This window comes from Pelodiscus sinensis, chromosome 8 (genome assembly GCF_049634645.1).
Source record: "Pelodiscus sinensis isolate JC-2024 chromosome 8, ASM4963464v1, whole genome shotgun sequence".
Classification (NCBI taxonomy): domain Eukaryota; kingdom Metazoa; phylum Chordata; order Testudines; family Trionychidae; genus Pelodiscus; species Pelodiscus sinensis.
The window spans coordinates 43,998,484-44,019,268 of NC_134718.1; the positions used below are offsets into that span (position 1 = coordinate 43,998,484).

The following is a 20,785-nucleotide window of genomic DNA, read 5'->3' on the forward strand; positions in this document are numbered from 1 at the left end:
CAGTCTCCTGCCATGTTTGCTTCTCTTGCTATGCATCGGGATGGTTTCTTTCTGTGCTTTCAACAAGGCTTTAAAATACTGCCAGCTCTCTTGGACTCCTTTCCCCTTCATGTTAGCATCCCAGGGGATTCTGCCCATCAGGTCTCTGAGGGAGTCAAAATCTGCTTTTTTGAAGTCCAAGGTGTGTATTTTAATACTCTTTTTTCTTCCTTTGGTCAGGATCCTGAAATCTACCATCTCATGATCACTGCTTCCCAGGTTGTCACCCACCTCTACTTCCCCTGTTAGTTTTTCCCTGTTTGTGAGCAGAAGGTCAAGCTGAGCACGGCCCCTGGTCAGATCCTTCAGCACTTGTGTCAAGAAGTTATCCCCAACATTCTCCAAAAATTTCCTGGATTGCCTGTGTACTGCTGTATTGGGCTCTCAACAGATGTCAGTGTGATTAAAGTCCCCCACGAGAACCAGGGCTTGCAATCTGGAAGCTTCTCTCAATTGTCCAAAGAAAGCCTCATCTACCTCATCCACCTGATTCAGTGGCCTATAGTAGACACCAACCACAACATCACTGCTGTTGTTTGCACCTCTAAACTTAACCCATGGACTCTCAACAGGCTTTTCTCCCTCTATATACTAGAGTTCTGAGCAATCATAGTGCTCTCTTACATATAGTGCAACTCCTCCTTATCTCCCCTGCCTGTTCTTCCACAGTTTATACCCTTCCATGATAGCGCTCCAGTCATGCGAGTCATTCCACCAAGTCTCTGTTATACCAATTAAATCATATTTCTTGGACTGGGCCAGGGCCTCCAATTCTTCCTGTTTGTTGCCCAGGCTTCTCGCATTGGTGTACAATCACCTCAGATTACCAACTGATTGCCCTACCTTTTCCATTAAAATCAGGAGTTCTCCTTTGTTGCTCGTACCTCTTTGCATTTCTTCCCAGTACCTGACTTTCCCACTCCCCTCAGGGTTTTGGTCACCGTTCCCCAGCAAACCTAGTTTAAAGCCCTCCTCGCTAGAAGTGCAAGCCTGCCCACGAAAATGCTCCTTTCTTTCTTTGTTAGGTGGATCCCATCTCTTCTTAACAATCCATGTGCCCAGAACAGAGTCCCATGGTCGAAGAAACCAAAGCCCTCTCTCCGACACCACCGGCACAACCACGCATTTACTTCCTCAATTCGACGATCCCTGCCCAGTCCTTCCCCTTCAACAGGGAGGATGGACGAGAACACCACTTGCGCTCCGAATTCTTTGATCCTTCTTCTCAGGGCTACATAATTTGCAGTAACCAGCTCAAGGTCATTCTTGGCCGTATCGTTAGTTCCCACATGGAGAAGCAGGAAGTGGTAGTGATCTGAAGGTTTGATCAGTTTTGTAAGACTCTCAGTCACATCCTGAATTCAAGCTCCCGGTAAGCAGCACACCTCTCGAGATTCCAGGTCCGGACGGCAGAGAGATGGCTCAGTCCCTCTTAGGAGGGAGTCCCCGACCACCACCATCTGTCATCTTCTTTTGGGGGTGGTGGTTGTGGAACCCCCATCCCTAGGACTACGCATCCCATGCCTTCCAGTAGATGGTGTTCCCTTCCAGTTTCTTCCTTGTGAGGTCCCTTCCAAAGCATTCACAACTGCAGAGCCTGTGGAGAGAGCCTGAAAGCGATTACTTACCTCTATAGCATTGGGGGATTCCTGTGCTGGCCTTTTCCCCCTTCTAGAAATTACATGCTGCCAGTTCTCTTCCTGGTTCTGTACTGTCCTCTCTGGCTCTTCTTCCTGCTGTGCTTGCAGGATTAAATGCTGCCTTCTATCGAGGAAGTCTTCATCCTCTCTGATCGAACGTAGGGTCAACACTTGGGCCTCCAGTTCTCTCATTTTTTCTTCCAAAATGGCTACCAGCTTGCACTTAGTGCAGATGAAATCCGTTCTTTCTTTTGGGAGGAAGACAAACATGGCACATGCTGTGCAGGTAACAACAGCAGACCTATCACCATCCATACCTGCTGTCCTGAAAAAAGGATTTAAAAGAAAGGCAAGAGAACCTCACCCCCTTCAATCTCCCCTTCCAAACTCCCTCTCTAAACTCCCTGTCATTACAGGACAAGTCTAGGATTCTGGCAGAGACTTGCCACACATGCACATACTTTCAAATGAATAATGATGACCCCTTAGAAAAGTTGCTAACAGCCTTGCCAACACAGAAATCTAAATTAAAGTATAGGCTTGGTAAAAGCTAGTGGGAGTTGTTTAAAAAGGATTTAGGAAATTTGAGTGTCTGGTGAGACCTTGATGAAGAGTGAATATTGCAAATTGGTGACATTAGAGGGCAGGTCATAATTAATGTGGGGGGGGGGGGGCACTGTGTGCAGCAGTATAGCTACAGAGTCAGGTTAAAGAGAAATTAGGATGAAAAAGCAGCTATATCACAATAGTCAAATACAGCATATGGCAGCAGCATTAGATTTTTTGACTGCTCTTCAGCATAGTCTTGACACAGAAAATTGTATAGCAAAGGGCACACAGAGCATCTAATAGCTTTAGAGATTTACAGCGTTGCACAGCACCACACAGAAGTTTCATGGCAATCAGCTGGTCATCTAAAAGCAAGAAGACAACAGACAAGGTGATCTCAAATGCATACATCAGCGTTTGACACTCACCTTGTATATGAATTATTTGAACGCTACTTTCTTTGAATGTAACTTTCCACTGCTGATTCTTGTCCATGCCAGTGATAGTTCATGTTCTTGTTATCCCATGCAGTAATTACCAAAATAGGGTCAGGAACAAGTTTTTGTGTTAATTTTTGGGTTCCATATACGTCTTATCCACAGAGTACTGTATATTTTAGAAATGTGAGACTTGCCATACCAGGCTGGTGGTATTCCTAGGACAGAAACTTTTCTCCACGTTCTAGATTTTCATACCTTATAAGAGACAACCTGAATTCTATAGGGCTTAAAAAATTATGACATGGTCTTGACTGTGTAAAAAGAATATGGGGGGAGCTGAGCAGGGAAGTAGTAATTCCATGATTCACAAAGTTTCATGTCACCTAGCTGCTGCCTGGTAATGAGCTATGGGTGATTTGTTTGTGTGATGAGTTTTTTGTTCCCATTTACACAGCATGATGCAGACATTATGCTTGAGTGTCAGAAGGATTAATGCTGCTCTAATTTATGATGGCATCGCCCCAGCATAACTCCATTGTCTTCAGTGTCACACTTCCTCACTTATGCTTGAAAAAGTGTTGAATGAGACCCAGAATGCCAGTGTGGAGTGAATACCATATAGGAAATAACCTACAGTTATTTAGTTTCTTGAAATGAGGGGAAGTATGCAAGGGATGTATACAAGATCAGCAAAGAAATTCAAACAGAATTCAGTTATATGAAGATGAACGAGCACTTTGATACCATAGGGATGAGCAAGGTACAAAACCCTGCATATAATAGAGTGCATATTCTATAGGAATTCAGGATACTTTGTATTGGCTTTTAGATTTTAAAATACCAAACTAAAGAGCATGTTAATAAAAGCTGTGATCATTCTCAGAAAAAAAAGAGTAATTCTTTGTTCAACTGTAATCCAGATCTAATAGTCAAGGTATTGTCTTTATAATGGACAGTAGAGTATCATGCTGTCAGACATCAATGCACTTAGGCCTGGTCTACACTACGACCTTAGTCTGAAATAAGCCCCCCCAAAGCTGATTTTGTAAGTGATATTTCCAAACTACCAAGCCCGTTATTCTGAAATAAGGGGCCATGGAATTCAAACTCTGTAGTCCTGCTTTTCATGAGGAATAACACTATTCCTAAACTCATAAGTCCAAAATAGTGTTAGTGTGGATACTCCAGTACCACTAATTCAAACTAATTGGCTCCCCGCAACTCCCCAGAGTGCTTCCTGGGACTCTGAGTCTGAGGTAGCACATTCACATTAACGGAGCCTGGCTCAGACGAAATTCAATTCTTCCCTGTAGTGAGAACACAGAACTTCGCATTTGTAAAAGCGGGTGCCCAGAAGTAAAACTTAGTAAATTCAAAATCATCTCCTCGTGTAGACATGGCCTTATGCTGGAATGAGCTGCATGGGGAAATTAACGTCATTTCTCTTCTCTGAGAAGAACTAGAGTGGGCAGGAAATTCTTTTGAAAAAACATTTTTTCAGTGGAAAAACTTTTTCATTTCATTGAAAGTGAAACTTTTTGCGGAGACATACTGGTTTAGATGAAACTTTTGTTGGGAAGATTCCTCCAGTCCCTGAAGCCATTTCAGGTCACACCCAGAGAGAGACCCGTCCAGAACAGTCCATAGCATTCCACAAGGAATTGCTCTTCCAAGTCAGAGTAGAGATCTGAATATGGATCTTTCACATCTCAGACAAGTTCCTCAATCACTGCAGAGTCAGTCTCTTCTTTTGGGGGCTTTTCCACTTTGTATAAATAATTAAATATTCATTGGACCAAACAGACAGTGAGCGGACACTTTAATAGTCTTGAGGGGCACATTTAGGGATCTGGGGGAAATCTGTAAGGGATAGTACTTGGTCCTGTTGTGACTGGACTCAATGACCTTTCAAGGTCCCTTCCAGTTCTATGAGATAGGGCTCTAGAGGACTTGAAACTAAGGCTCTGACATCCCAGCTGAGTGCTCTAACTACTGAGCCATACCTAAGGGTCTAGACATACCTAAGGGTTTATCTAGACTGCATCTCTCTGTCGGCAGAGGGATGCAGATTAGGCAAGTTGACATTGCAAATGAAGCAGGGATTTAAATATCCCATGCCTAATTTGCATAAATATGGCCACCGCATTTTTCCGACTCAGCACTTTGTTGGCAAAAAGCGGCAATCTAGAGTGGGATCTGTCGAGAAATAAAGCCTTTTTCAACAGATCCCTTATGCCTCCTGCAAGGAGGTTTACAGGATCTGTTGAAAAATGCTTTCTTTCATGACAGATCCCCTTTTAGATTGCCACTTTTTGCCGACAAAGTGCTGAGTTGGCAAAACGCGGTGGCCATTTTTATGCAAATTAGGCATGGGATATTTAAATCCCTGCCTCATTTGCAATGTCGACCTGCCTAATCTGCATCCCTCTGCCAACAGATATCCTAAGAGAGACGATGGCTTTCTTTTGTGAATATTTTTTAAAAGGCCTAATTTTCCCTCAATGTGAAACAAAAACAAATGATAAAACTTTGAATTTTTTCACAAAACAGTATTTTCTTTTTTTTTTTTTTGGACAGCCCTAGTCACAGCATAAGACTGATTTTGAAATATCTTTTGAAAACAATTTCTGTCTTCTAAACTGTTAAGGATGTTGGCTACTTAACAAATGAAAACAGAATAATCACACATATGTTAAATGAACGTGAAAACAAAAATGCTCCATTTTTTTGTCCACTATTTTACTGCAGGTATTGGGCTAAATTCTGCCTTGAAGTATGCTCAGGCATCTGAAAGCAGAATTTGGTCCAATGACTGCATTAACTTAGTTTTATGAAGATGCTAAAAGGGATTATACTTCCATTGCTTTTGCTATTAAAAATGTCTTAGCTAAACACAAAAGTGAGTTTACAAAATGCATTAGCATTCATGACTGATAATGCAAATGTGAATTATGTCACGGTACACTCAGTATACCATCTGCTCCACAAAGAAAAACAGCTGCTGGTAAATGTAAACTGCAGAGCTGACGTGGTACACAATATGTTTAAATGCTATATGGAATAAATAAATTAGATGTTGACAATTTATTCTGTTAAAAGTATTCAACTACTTTCTTAAGTCTGCAAAAGGAAGAGCTCAGCTGTAAGTATTTTTTGAGATGATGGAGAAAATTATTATTCCATGTCCCAACCAGATGGCTTTTGCTGAAGCCAGCCATTGACAGGTTGCTGCAGTCATCATAGATGCTTCAGAAGCATGGACATAGATGAATGTTCTGTTCTATAGGAGAGGCTTCTGTGCTTGAATTGTCATGATTCTGATGACACTGCATTATGTGTTGACATTAAAAAAACTGGTTGAAAAATGTTGCTTAAATATTTGCTGATTTTTTGATCACACACTTCTGAACTCTGATGTTGTAAAAGCTAGTGTAATGGAAGTCTATAGGTTAATGAGTAATGTTAAGTGTAAATCACACGAATGGTGTATTTTTGTGTAAGGTAGGACAAAATAAAAATAAGAAAGGTAGTCTTGCTTTTCTATGTTTAAATATTTGGATAAATGATTCAAGAAGGGCAACATTATGTTCCGTTTGGCAGCATTTGAACAAGCTGTTATTCTTCTATTTATATTGCCATATAATGATGACAAAGCATTACATTTCGGATGTATGAATGATATAAAAGAGTTTTGCATCCCAATTGTTCTCAATATTTAAATGTATATTGAATTTTACATTTTCAAAGGACTACACTAACAAATTTTCAAAACAAGACACTAATACAATTCTGGCAATGTTTTTAAATGAAAAAGACCATGCAAACAATCTTGAATTTAATGCTTTTGTATCGAGAGTAGCCAGATCCTGTCAGATAATTTAGCTTAAACAGGGTATTGGACTTCACTGAATTAATTTGTCTGACCAGACCTGACTAGACCATCACAATGGCCCCATCTGGCCCTTATAAACTATGAGATCTTTAAAATCCAACCGCTGTGCCTGGTGTCTCCAGCAAAGAAGGATTTTGTTTTTGGCTTGCAATTCACCTTAAACTTCAAATTCATACTACAGTTCTCATACTTTCTCATAGAGAAGGATGCTAGTGACAACATTTATGGCCCAGGCATGTAGTCTTTTGAGGTCTTTCATCCCCGTATTGACAGACAGTCCATCCCTGCTTATCTTGTGAAAAAAGACAGCACACAGCAGAAAAAAGGTAATATTCCAGTTATTAAAATCAAATATAGAAAATTCTTGTAAAAATTGAGGATTTTAGTTTTAAATTAAATTGTAAATTGTAATTATTCATTTAGTATTATTAGAAAGGAATTTACCATATATTCTCTGTCTAATCAAAGATAAACTATTACTGCTAGTGATGTGTTGGAGATTCACTTTGAATAAGCCTCTAAGATTGTTAATGCTTTTTTCTCACTAGAGCACTTCAGTAGCCTGCAGGTCAAATTGCCAAGTAGCCTTTCAGACTCCTACTTGCTTCTTTTCCATCAGCCCTCCAATATGTCCTTGTTCACTTTCAGTTTATATCTAGAGCCAAGCAGACTCTGAAAAGATATATTTGAATGTATATTCATTCAATTAAAAACTATGAATTCTCATCAGTGCTATTTGAAACCTTCTTTATAAATTTTTTCTCTCATGTTTGTGTGAGTAAAACTTTTCTTTTGGATTGTTAACAAGAAATGTGGGTGGAAAGTGAAAGTCTACCGAACACTATGGGGATGTGGGTGCAGCAGACAATACAAGTGCCAGTATCTGGACAAAGAATAGAAATTATAACATATGACTGATCATGTGACATGAACAACAAATTATTAATGACAATTGCTCAAAGTAGTAGATGTTGCTCAAATAAAGTTTTGCACCCTGGGGCATGTGCTTGACTATATAGTACATCTAAAAGCAATATAAGCTTAAAGATATTTATCCCTCCTCTGAACAAATACTAATAAACTACACTGGTGAACATAAATAGAATACAAAATAACAGGGATATTATAGGCAGCAAAATTTTAGATTAGCTGAAATTTGCCAGTAAAGAGCTTAGGAAATACAACCAGCTTTTGCAGTGATCTTGTTTAAGTATTAAAAACATAGACTCAAGGTATCAATAGCTGATATCCAGATAACAGAAAAAGTGAACTTTTTCCTTAGTAGAACTGGTTGGTCATAGAAAGAACATGAGTCTCAACTATCAATTCTACATCCAAAAATGTGCCTTTGTTTTAATACTTGGACTGCATAAAAGATATAGCACTGACCACATACTAAAGAACAAAAAAGATAATAGACTTAACATAGCCAGTAGCCCATAAGGAACGCTTTTGTTTTTTCTGCCAAATTTAGATGCAAAATATTGCAACTCATCCAACATCAGAGATCAGACAAACAAAGCATCAAAAATGCAAATGCCTCGGAGACAGAAGGTGTTAAAGAAAGATATAGCTGGGTGGCAACATTAATGTAGGCATCACACAATGCCAGGGAATTAGGCCTCATAGTGCCAGCATATAGATAGGAATATTGCTGGGCCAACAATGGAACCCTCTAGGGAACATCAGAGCTGGGCTTATGTTCTGCAGAAAAATAAACCAATACAAGGTCATAAACTGACTGAACTACAGTCTATACTGAAACTCAACAAGGCTAGTGTAGCAAATGGGGCAAGAATTTGAGCCAAGAATTCCCCAAGAATTTTAATCTGCTCATTTGTATCCCAAGATCAAAAGCAGCAATCATATCTAAAAGAACATGCACAATGAGAGAAAGAAAGAAAAATGCTAAATCATGATGAAGTTCAGAGGGAATCAACAGGTCTCTTGTAATTTTGATACAGGGATTGTACAGTGGTGTAAAGAGACTAGAAAGCTTATAGCAGATCTAGGTAAAATAAGTCAGTCCTGGTTCTTGAGACGAAGACGAAAGAAAGTTTCAGTAAAAGTGAAGTGAAACTGCAGATGCCTTGAAAGCCAATTCAAAATGGCAGTTACCTTCCATTACTTTCACAAACTAAATATGAGTCAGTGTAACACTGTTTCAAAAAAGCAAATATCACTCTGGAATGTATGAGGAGGAGTGTGGTAAGTAAGACATGAGTGGTAATTTTTCTGCTGTTTTAACCAGATTAGGCCTGAGCTGTCCTGTTTTGGGTGACATATTTCAGGAAATGTGGACAAATTGGAGAAAGTCTAGAGAAGAGCAACAAAAATTATTAAGATTAAGATTAGAGAACATGGTCTATGAGAGAACATGAAAAAACCTGAGGTTTGTTTAGTCTGGAGAAAACGGACTTGGAACATAACAGTTTTCAAATACATGAAAGGTTGTTACAAGGAAGAGAGAGAAAAATTGTTCACCTTAACTTCTGAGGATAGAACAAGAAGCAATGGACTTGTATTGCAGCAAGGGTGCAGAAGGAGACTGAAAGCGAGGAGGTATTTGGGATTATTGTTGGTATCAGATAAACAAATTAAAATTGTGGTTCTGAGATAAAAATAGGCACAAATGGTTTTACCTTTTTTTACTATATTGCTCACATTGTGCATTTGTGAACCTTAAATAATTGTTTGCATTTCACAGTAAACGTGGAAGCTGTCCTAATATATACCGGTCCCTACAATGACAATACAATATAAAATCAGATCATTGTTGTAGTGGGGTACCCCTCCCCCTTTGTTATGGGGTACTCCCCCTTCCCATCACCCACGGGGTCGTTAGTTCAAACCCCTTCTCGCGGTCGCCTATGTGTGTCCCAACTAATTAGGTCATAATTCGCCGGGTCTCCCCGAGACGTCGGCTGAGCGGTTTCCTCCTGGTGGGGAGAGAGGGGTCTGGGCCCGCCCCCTCTCATGGACCCCAGCCCAGGGCCCTAAGGACTCAGACGGAACTTTCGTCCGGTCTGGCTGACGGGGCCGTAGCCACAACTCGTCAGCCCGCAGGCACCCTTTGCCCGCCCTGGGCTGCTTCCTCTCCCCACTCCGGTTCACTCTGCTGAGCAAGGATTACCCCTTCGGCTTCGGGCCCCTCCACTTAACGGCCCCGGGGAGGGAGGCCATTCCCGGCCTGCTTCCTCTCACTCCCACCCTGCCGGTGGCGTTTAAATCCCCCGGTGTGGCGTGGTGACGTCTTCCGCCGGCGGCCAGAGTAGCGCGATGGTGTCATCCGCCTGGCCGCCTCCCTGAGGTCCTCCGGCATTTCTAGCTGGAAGGCCACCGCCGCAGCCACCGCCAAACAGCTGACGCAGTGGTTGGTGGGGCGTGCAGGGGCTGCGCGGGCGGCTGTTCACGGCGCGCCCCGCTCGGGGCTCCCAGCCTGACCCTTGAGAAGTGCCGCGTATGCGGTCGGGCGGGTCATCGCAGTGCGGGGCACCCCTGCCCCGTACCACACATTTCCCCCTTTAAGGGTCCCTTTACCCCTGGGTCCGGGTTTCCTTCGGGGCCGTCTTTTCGGGAGAAGAAGTCTGTGTTCATGTGCCTGGATCCGGTGTGGTGCACCACGTCGAATGCGTACGGCTGCAAAGACAAATACCAGCGCATAATCCTGGTGTTAGAGTCTTTCATACTTTGTAGCCACCACAATGGGGCATGGTCTGTCATTACCGTAAATCGGTTGCCCCACAAATAATATCGGAGCGTTTCTATAGCCCATTTTACTGCCAGGGCTTCTTTCTCTATGGTTGAGTATTTACACTCGTGAGGGAACAGTTTGCGGCTTATGTACATTACCAGATGCTCCGTTTCTCCCCGTCCTTGGGACAAGACCGCCCCCAGCCCTTCCTATGATGCGTCTGTTTGGACGATAAATGGCTTATCAAAGTCTGGCTGCGTCAGGACCGGGGCCCCGGTCAAACAACTTTTCAGAGCCCGGAATGTGGTCTCGCAGCGTCCGTCCACAGCACCTTAGTAGAGCGGGCTTTCTGGGTTAAGTCCGTTAGTGGGGCTGCTAGTGATGCAAAATGGGGTACGAATCGTCTATAATAACTGGCTAGCCCCAAGAATTGCTGTACCTGTCTCTTAGTTTTCGGGGGTGGATAATTTCGGAGTGTCTCTACTTTATCGACGAGAGGCCTTACCTGCCCTCGTCCTACAGTGTAACCGAGGTAGGTCACTTCTCGTTCTCCGAACCGGCACTTATTGGGGTTCGCCGTAAGGCCTGCCTCCTTCAAGGTTTTCAGGACGGCCCGGAGCCTTTCCAGGTGTTCCTCCCAGGTTTGGCTGTATACCACAATGTTGTCGATATATGCAGTGGTGTACGAACTGTGGTCTTTTAGCACATTATATACTAGCCGCTGAAATGTGGCTGCCGCCCCATGTAAGCCGAATGGCATGCGTACGAATTGGTACAATCCAAAGGGGGTCGAGAAGGCTGTTTTCTCTTTCGCCGCCGTGGTGAGGAGAATTTGCCAATATCCTTTGCTGAGGTCTATTGTGGACAAATATCGGGCATAGCCCAAGCGGTCCAATAATTCATCGACCCTCGGCATCGGATAAGCGTCGAACCGGGAGATACTGTTAATCTTCCGAAAGTCGATGCAGAATCGTACTGCGCCGGCGGACTTCGGGACTAACACGATGGGGCTCCGCCAGGCACTGCGGGACTCCTCGATCACTCCCCACTGGAGCATCTTCTGGATCTCCTCTCGTACTGTCCCCCAAACCTTCCTCGGCAGGGGCCAGATTGGATCTCTTATCGTTTTTCTGGGTTCCGTATCTATATGGTGGTGGGTGTGGGTTGTACACCCTGGCCGGTCAGTCAACACTTCTTGGTAGGCCCTGAGCAGCTGCTCTAGGTCCTTCTCCTGGTTAGGGGTCAATTCCTGGCCTACCTTAGGCTTTGGGGCTGTGGCGGAGGTCCTCCCCTCAGGGCCCAAGTCCACGTCGGCCTCGAGGCTGTCCCCGATCAGGCTTTTAAGAGGTTGACGTGATAAATTCTCATCTCCCTCCGTGGCCCAGCCAGGCGTACTTCATAGTCGACGTTGCCCACCCGTCGAACCACCTCAAAGGGTCCTTGCCACTTCGCCAATAGCTTCGAGTCCTGTGTGGGTAACAGAAGCAAAACCCGATCTCCGGGTTCAAAGGTTCTTAAGCGGGCCCCGACATTGTAATGGGTGATCTGTCGGGCCTGGGCCTCCTGTTGGTGTAGTTGGGCAAAATCCCCCAAGGTTTTTAACTTCTGCCGGAGTTCTAAGATATAGGGTATTGATCCCCTCACTCTCGTCTCCTGGGTCTCCCAGTCCCCCTTCACGATGTCGAGGATCCCATGGGGGTGTCTCCCATAAAGGAGCTCGAAGGGCGAGAACCCGGTGGAAGCCTGGGGGACTTCCCTTACTGCAAACATCAGGGCTGGTAACAGCCGGTCCCAGGCTCGGGGGTCTCTCTCGGCAAATTTCCTTAGCATACTTCTTAAGGTTCTATTAAAACGCTCGACCAACCCGTCCATCTGGGGATGGTAGGCGGACATCCGTAGGGTACGGATTTGCAATAGCCGGCATAGCTCTGCCAGGAGGCGGGACATAAAATTTGTTCCTTGGTCCGTGAGTATCTCCTTAGGGATACCCACTCGGGCAAAGATCTTCACCAACTCGGCTGCTAATACTTGGGCAGTCGCCGTTCTCAAAGGGATCGCCTCCGGGTACTGAGTGGCATAGTCCATGACCACCAAAATATATTGGCACCCGCAGGTTGTCTTTTCTAGGGGGCCGACTATATCCATGGCCACCCGCTCAAAGGGGACGCCTATAACTGGTAGGGGCACCAGCGGTGCCTTTGGGAACCCCCTCGGGCTCACCCGTTGGCATTCGGGGCAGGATAGACAGAAATCCTTGACCTCCCGGTACACGCCTGGCCAATAAAACAGTTGGAGAATCCTACGCATGGTTTTTTCGTAGCCCATGTGCCCAGACCACGGGTTCGCATGGGCCAGCCCCATCAGTGGGCGGCGGTACCACGTCGGGACTAGCAACTGTCTAAGGGTCCCATATTCCTCCACCCCCTGCGTCACCCGGTTCACCCGGTCTCGGCATACCTCAAAAAAGGGCCTTGCTGCCAGGGGGTGTCTCCTTCTCGGGGCTCGCCGGCCACCTCCCAGGCATGTTGCAAGGTAGGATCCTCCCTCTGATGCTGGAGGAAGTCGCCGCCCCAGAGGTCATGTTCGTCGAGCGGCGGGTCCTCCCCGTCCCGGGGGTTCTCGGCCCCCATTTCTCTGCTCTGTTCTCGGCGGGGTGGTCTCCGTCCTCCCCCAACAGGCCTTCGGTGCTCCTTGCCCGTGGCGGCCGGCTCCACTCGGCCACCACGTGACCAAACCCTTCCCAGTCGCGCCCCAGGAGGGCGGGATAAACCAGCTTCGGGGCTACCACCACAAAGACCCAACTCTCATGGGCCCCATCCACTATCTGTGCCCACGCTGTTGCATATGGGTGCACATCGCCGTGAACGCATTGGACCATCACCGGGGGTCCGCGGGGTCCCTGGGTCCCTATCAAGTCTTCCCGGATGATGGTTTGGCTGCACCCGGAGTATATTAGGGCCTCCACCGGCTGGCCGTCGATCCGCACCTGCTTCGTGATCCGGGCCGTCGCTCTTCCCTCCTGTGTGGAGCCTCCGGTCAAGGCCTGAGCGTGGGGGCAATCCATATAGGGATACTCCCGTTGGACCTGCCCCTCCTCTCTGCAGCGAGAGCCGGCCCCCTCGGGTGGGGCGGCCTCTCTCGGGGCCTCCTCCCTCGGGACCAACTGTGGAGGTTGTCTAGGCGGGGGTTGCCTTCCCGGCATCACCCAGGCCGGAGCCAGCTGCCGCGTTTTTGTCCCTCCGGCCCGCCATACCGGGGTCTCCTCGGGGTGGCCCCGGGGCCGGGCATTCAAAATTTGTTCCCTCCACCGGACCTGCTGTGCCTCGAATCGCTCTGTCAGGTCTTGAGCGGTTTCCTCCTGGTGGGGAGAGGGGGGTCCGGGCCCGCCCCCTCTCATGGACCCCAGCCCAGGGCCCTAAGGACTCAGACGGAACTTTCGTCCGGTCCGGCTGACGGGGCCGTAGCCGCAACTCGTCAGCCCGCAGGCACCCTTCGCCCGCCCTGGGCTGCTTCCTCTCCCCACTCCGGTTCACCCTGCTGAGCAAGGCTTACCCCTTCGGCTTCGGGCCCCTCCACCTAACGGCCCCGGGGAGGGAGGCCATTCCCGGCCTGCTTTCTTTCACTCCCTCCCTGACGGCGGTGTTTAAATCTCCCGGTTCTGCTCCGCCGCCGCAGCCCCACCCGGTGTGGCGTGGTGACGTCTCCCACCGGCGGCTGGAGTAGCGCGATGGCATCATCCGCCTGGCCGCCTCCCTGAGGTCCTCCGGCATTTCTAACCGGAAGGCCGCCGCCGCCGCAGTCGCCGCCGAATGGCTGACACAGCGGTTGGCGGGGCGTGCAGGGGCCACGCGGGTGGCTGTTCGCGGCGCGCCCCGCTCGGGGCTCCCGGCCTGACCCTCGAGAACCACCGCGTACGCGGTCGGGTGGGTCGTCTCAGTGCGGGGCGCCCCTGCCCTGTCACAATTGTATATTTGTATAATCTGATAGAAATCTTGTTTGACAGACATTAAAATAAAGGAAAATATGTGGAGAAAATAGGCAAGGGAATGGAATCAAAGTGGCAAGAGTGATTTGGAGGAGAGAGAGAGGCAGTATTAGAATTCACAAAAAGCTGATCTCCTCTGAGAGAGAATGGAATTGCTGGCAGTTGACAGACCAAGATAAAGGGCTGTCTGACATGCCTGATAGTAGTAGAAACAAAGACATGGGTAGGCTGAGGAACATGGGTTTGAAAAATAACATTCTGGTGCATAATGCCTAGAAAAAGGAAGTGGGTATAAAGTTAAATTATACAAAAGAGGAAAAAAGGATTAAGTAAATGAAATGTGTGTCAGGAATAATAGCAGTGGCAGTGATTTTTCCAGATTTCAATCCAAGGTCCATGCAGTGCAGATGTGAAAAGGACATAGGGGTAGATATCCAGGAAAATGTTTTCTTCCCATTATAGGGTTAGATTAACAAAGGAGTTTGTCTTATTAACGAAGGCTCTGCTGTGATCAATAGAATCAGAAAAGAGAATGATCTGATGATGTTACACAGCAAAATCAAAATGCATCTGAAAGCATGAGTGGTGGATATAAAAGGTAAGGGGGCAGCAATGCCTTCCCTTAGTCCTAGGGTGTGTCTAGACTATGCTGTTTTTTCGAAAAAAGGTGTCTTTTTTCTAAAAAACTTTACCCGTGTCTAGACTATCGCCACATTCTTTCAACAGTAAATTGAAAGAACGCAGCAGTTTTGTCAACAGCAGTAAACCTCATTTTATGAGGAATAACGCCTTTTTCGACAGAGATCTGTCAAAAAAAGGCGTGTGTGGACATGGGGATGGGAGGGGGGGGGTCGAAAAAACAGACCTCCAGGGTAAAACACCCTGGTGGACACTCCATCTGCAGGAAAACCCTCTATAGTTCCTGTCTGTAGCTATGTCTTAAAGGCACAGGCACCCTGGGCAGACATTGTGGCAGGAGGGCACCCAGAGGAAGCCTCTGACCATATGGCTCTCCCTGCCTGTCTACTAAAGAAGCATGGCACAAGCCCAAGACACCCGAGGTCCCCAAGGACCTTCCAGGGAGCCATCCCACAAGGCTTCTGGGGGCACCAAGAGGCGAGCTCCAGCCTGGTCAGGGCCAGAGGTCCTGACACTTTTAGAACTTTGGGGAGAGGAGAACCGCTGCAGACGCTGCATTCCCGACACCGCAATGCAGACATTTACACCCGCATGGCCAAGGGGCTGGCCAAAAAAGGACACCGCCCCAGAACCTTGGACCAGGTGCAGGCCAAGATAAAGCAATGGAGGCAGGCCTATGCCAGGGTCCGCGAGCGCAGCTCCACCTCAGGGGAAGCGCCTCACCACTGCGCGTATTTCCAGGAGCTGGACAGACTCCTGGGTGGTGAGGAACCCCTCTCTGCCCCAGTTCTTGTGCAGTCCAGGTTGCAGACACCGGTGCAGCAGTGCCAGGAGGGGGCTGAGGACAACCCGGAGGAGCAGCTGCAGGATGAAGAGTTGGAGGAGGTCCCCAACCAGAGTCTGGTCACCCTGACCCTGGAACCGGTCCCCCAGACCCAGGAGACCTTATAGGCATTCTCTGATGCTGGTGAGGGAACATCAGGTGAGTGCGGTCAGGGTCACACACACAGAATGGGGGAGGTGGAAACACAAGGGATGTGGGCCAATCTGGACTTGTCATGTTCTTCCTGGACAGCTTGCACCTCTCTGTGCATGTGCAAGCATGTTCATTCCCAGGGCACACATGGGCAGGTGCTCACAGCTCGGGGAGGGCCCCACACATGTCTGACCCCAGGGAGGGCTGTCCTCCCCCCGCCAGGAACTGTGGGAAGCAGGCTTGTCACAAGGGCGCACGCACGACAGCACAGACCACAAGTATCATACCTAGCACTTGGGCATGTATGCACAAGCGACACAACAATCGCTCCTGCAGACAGTGCTGCCATGGGTAGGTGGTGTGTGTGTGTGGGGGGGGGGGGGGGCCTGGGAGACCCAAGGTGCTACATGCCCCTGTCCTGCATCTTGTGACCCATTGTGGCTGGACACTTCCCTGGGTTGTATGGCCATGGTGGGGGGTAGGACGGGACATGGCCCTAGTCACGCTGGGACCCCTGTGAAGCCGGGGCTGCTGGCCAGGCCTGACGTGGGTTTGCAGTGAGAACATTCCCATCCCTTGTTCTAAGGACTTACTCACTGATCACAAGCAGGGACAGTATGTGCATTCATAAAACTGACCACTTCTCCCTCTTCTCCTCCACAGCTGGACCTGCCGGATCAGAGCGACATGCGACACCTGTACCACCACCCACCCGGTCCTACAGAAGCCTCAGGCACTGGCGGGTCTATAATGACCTCATGCGGAGGCATGCAGAGGTCCTTGAATGGATGGAAGAGTCCATGGCTGAAAGGGCACGGGAAGAGACTCGGTGACACAACTGCTTGCTGGAGGATTTCCTCCCGCAGTGGATGGCAATGTGTGGGAGTATCAGTGAGGCCCTGGGTGTCCCAGGTCCTATCCCTATTGCCACTCCTCCTGCTCAATCTGCTCTGGCCCCCTCTGCCCCCCCCTTCCTGCCCCTCAGCCCCTGCCTCCCTTCCTCCCCCTCATCCTCTGCCCCCCCTTCATCCCCTGCTATCGCAGACCCAGCTGCAGCCGCTCCCACACACTGTCCCAGGCCCCACTCAACCCCGAACACATTTAGGGCCACGGACCCCTTTTGCGGGCCAGGCGACACTCTAAGCCCTAAACTGCCTGCCCTCCCTCTCTCCTCCAGGTTTACATCCCCCCTCCTCCCCAGTTTTAAAAAAACGTGACTAGTTGAACAAGAAAGTTTATTTTTGAAAACATTTTGCACGCAGTTTTATTTTGTTACAAAAAGTTAATTCTTTGCACATTGTTTGATAATAAACATAACATTTTGATATAAAACATAGTGTGTGTGTGTGTGTGTGTGTGTGTGTGTGTGTGTGTGTGTGTGTGTGTGTGTGTGTGTGTGTGTTAACTGTCCGGAGACTGGTGCAGAGATGGGTTGTGGGAGGAAAGGTCTTGGGGCTAGGAGCCCAGGCCAACAGGTCCCATTGGGGAGGGCCTGAAGAGAGTCATTGGGCTCCTGCTGAGAATCTCTCATGCAGAGCCTCCCGGATGTGGACCCCCACCTGATGGGCTTGGCGGATGGCAGCTGTCTGGGGCTGCTCGAACCGCTTCCCCTCGACAACCCGTGTCTCTCACCCTGGGAGGAAGGCCTCCCCTTTGCTCTCCTCCAGGTTGTGACTCACGCAACATGCAGCCACCACCTCAGGGATATTGCGTTCCGCCGTGTTGAGGCAAGTGAGCAGGCACCTAAACCTTCCCTTCCGCCGGCCAAAGGAGCATTTGACCTGCAAGCAAGCCTGTGTCAGGTGTGCATTAAATTGTTCCCTGTTTGCGTTCAGATGCCCAGTGTACGGCTTCATAAGCCAGGGGGTACGCCACATTGGCCACAATGCAGATTGGCATCTCCACATCCCCAACAGCAAAGTTTTACTGTGGGAAGAATGTTCCAGCCTGCAGCCTGTGGTAAAGGTAGGAATTTCTGAAGATCCGAGCATCATGTGCCCGGCCTGACCACTCCACACAAATGTCAGTGAATTGTCCATGGTGGTCATCCAGGGCCTGCAGCACCATGGAGAAGTAGCCTTTTCTGTTGATGTACTGGGCTGCTTGATGGGGCGGTGCACAGATTGCGATGTGAGTTCCATTGAGTGCTCCTCCACAGTTCGGGAATCCCAGTCCAGCAAAGCCAGCCATGATGGTATCCAGATTTCCAAGGGGACAATGCTGTTCAGCAGCTCCGAGTTGCTGGCCCTCACCACCTGCAGAAATAGACACATACGAACACACAGAATAGGAAGTTAGAGGGGTTGCCCGAGTCCTTGGGAGGTGCCCCCTCTTTCTCCCCCCCCAAAAAAAATCCCAGGAGCCCCCCCCTCAGGCAGCTGCTCCCAGCAGTAGGGCAGAGTGAGGCCAGGAGCCCCTTCACTCCCACTCCATTGCCCCCCCGCCCTTTCCTGTTACACTCCCCCTACTCTGCATGGATTGTCCCCCCAGAAGGACTTACCTTCATCAACATGGCGCCAACAGTAGATCTTCCCACGCCAAACTGGTGTCCCACTGAATGCTAGCTGTCGGGGGTGGCCAGCTTCCAGAGGGCAATAGCCACCCTCTTCTCCAGGGGGATGGCAGGGCGCAGGTTGGTGTCCTGTTGTTGCAGGGCAGGGGCAAGCCAGGTACACAGCTCCTAGAAGGTTTCCTTACATATCCTGAAGTTTTGGAGCCAAGCCTGGTCATCCCACTGCTCTATGATGAGCCAGTTCCACCAGTCTGAACTTGTCTCCAGCCTACAAAATTGCTTCTCGTGGTACAAGTTTGGTGGCAAGAACAGTGTTGCTGCATCCTAAACGAGGGGCTGAAGGCTGGGGTCAGAAGCCAGACCTGGCATGAACACCATGAAGGTCTCGGAGCTGCAGCAGAACTTGAAGCACTACAGAGTGGGGCCATCGCCTGCAATGGGGCAGCTCCGGCTCCATGGCAGAAAAACAATTCAAAGCATGAAAACCAATGAGGAAAATAAATGCTGTGGTATCCCAGAAAGCAGGGCACTCAAAGCAAGCACTGCAGAAGCTTTGCTGTCCGTGTAGGTCCAGGAGGTAGGCAAGCCAGCTGCAGGAGCCAAGGAATGGCTGTTCAGGGGGGCCTCTTTAAGCACGTGTCTCTGCAAAGAGCACACTGCAGGACCCGGAAGTAAAGGCTGCCCCCATGCCCTGGCAGAAGTGCTTCCAGGTGCCCTTTTTTTGAAAAAGCAGCTCACTTTTTCGATCTGCTTAGTGCAGTGGTCTCCAACCTTTTTACACCCAAGATCACTTTTTAAATCTCAGAACAGGCAAAGATCTACCGCCCCGCCCCTTCCTTGAAGCTCCGCCCATTCCTTGAAGCCCCGCCCTCTCTATTCTCCTCCTGTCCATCACTTGCTATCCCCAGCCCTCACTTACACACTCTGATCAACAGTTTATTTTTAAATTATGCGATACATACAATTAAAATCACATGTTCATAGTTATGAAATAAATGGTCTGTTTTGTATTCATGCTATTTAAATCTAAAATGAAGCATTTATAATGATACATTTTGTGGGGACAGAGTACTGTGGCTGGGGGCAGGGGAGAGGGGACAGGGTGCTGGGAGGGCAGAGGACAGGGTGCTAGTGGGGACAGGGTTCTGCAGCTGGGGACAGGGTGCCAGTGGGGAAGGAGTTCGGGGAGTGGGGACAGGAATAGGGACAGAGTTCTGTAGCTGGGGACAGGAGAGTGGGGACAGCATTCTGTGACTCGGGAGAGGGGGCTGGGGAGTGGGGTGCCAGTGGACGCAGAGAGTCCCCTGCATCTCCCTTCTCCCAGCATACTCCCCCCCGGCAGGGAAACCAGCGCACGCCTGCCCTGGGGCCAACCCCTCCGTCCCCCCCGCACAGGGAAGCCCCGCGTGCGCGCCTGCCTCGGGGCCGACCCCCCTGTGCAGGGAAGCCCCGCGCGCGCCTGCCCAGGGGCAGCCCTCCCCTCCCCTGAAGGGAAGCCCCCCGCGGAGCCGGCCCAGGGAGCCAACCCTCCCACCGCGCAGTGAAGCCGCGCGCACGCCTGCCCCGCGGCCAGCACTGCCCCCCATGCAGGGAAGCCCCGCGCATGCCTGCCTCGGAGCCAACTCCCCCCCCCGCCCCCATGCAGGAAAGCCCCGCGTGCGCGCCTGCCCATGGGGCCAACTCCCCCTCCCCCCGCGCCGGGAAGCCCCACGCGAACACCTGCCCCGGGGCCAACCTCCCGCGCCCGCCGGAAACCCTCTGCGCACCTCCCACAGGGCTGACTCACCCTCCTGTGCGGTGCAGGGGGCCAGCAGAGCAGCTAGCGCACTTCTGGCATTGCCGGAAGTGGCGCTAAGCCATGGGATTTCTGAAGCCGACACTACCTCTTGAGGTAAGTAGTGGGGCTTCTGGGGGGTGGGAGGGAAATGGGGGCGGGGCAAACAGGACGCCTCGCGAGCTACTGGTCGAGGCCTCGAGATCGACCAGTAGCTCGCAATCGACCTGTTGGTGACCACGGGCTTAGTGCAATCTAGACTCTTTTTCAAAAGAGGCTTTTTCTAAAGTATATTTCGAAAAAGCCTCTTTAGAAAAAGGCGTGTAGACTAGATGTACCCCTGGTGCTCAACCTCTCTCCTCTTCCTATCTCTATTCTGACTGTTCCTGAAGGCTCTCACAGCAGGCTGTTGCTGCTTGCTAGTCTACCTCCCCCCGCAGTGGATCTGTTAACTTAAAAGTGAAAAGCCTTCCAGCTAGCCAGGACTATTAGCATAACATCAAACCTGTGAAAGAACCATTAAGTGGTAATGAAAACATTTAACAGGAATGTGCCGAGCCTGAATTTACTAACAAACACAATTGTGCATTACTATGTCTACAGGACCTTAATTTAAAATTTGCTTTAAATATTCATTAGTTTGTT

The 20,785-nt window shown here is 49.0% G+C and overlaps 1 long non-coding RNA gene across 1 annotated transcript in view; it reads right to left on the minus strand.

Annotated features, from left to right (window-relative positions):
* The window catches only part of LOC142830421 (uncharacterized), a 37,215-nt gene extending 16,947 nt beyond the window's left edge, over window positions 1-20,268 (minus strand). Inside the window, exon 1 of the long non-coding RNA XR_012905642.1 lies at window positions 20,153-20,268. This is a non-coding gene — a long non-coding RNA (uncharacterized LOC142830421). The remainder of the gene's footprint in view (window positions 1-20,152) is intronic.
* Between the last annotated feature and the right edge of the window lie 517 nt (window positions 20,269-20,785).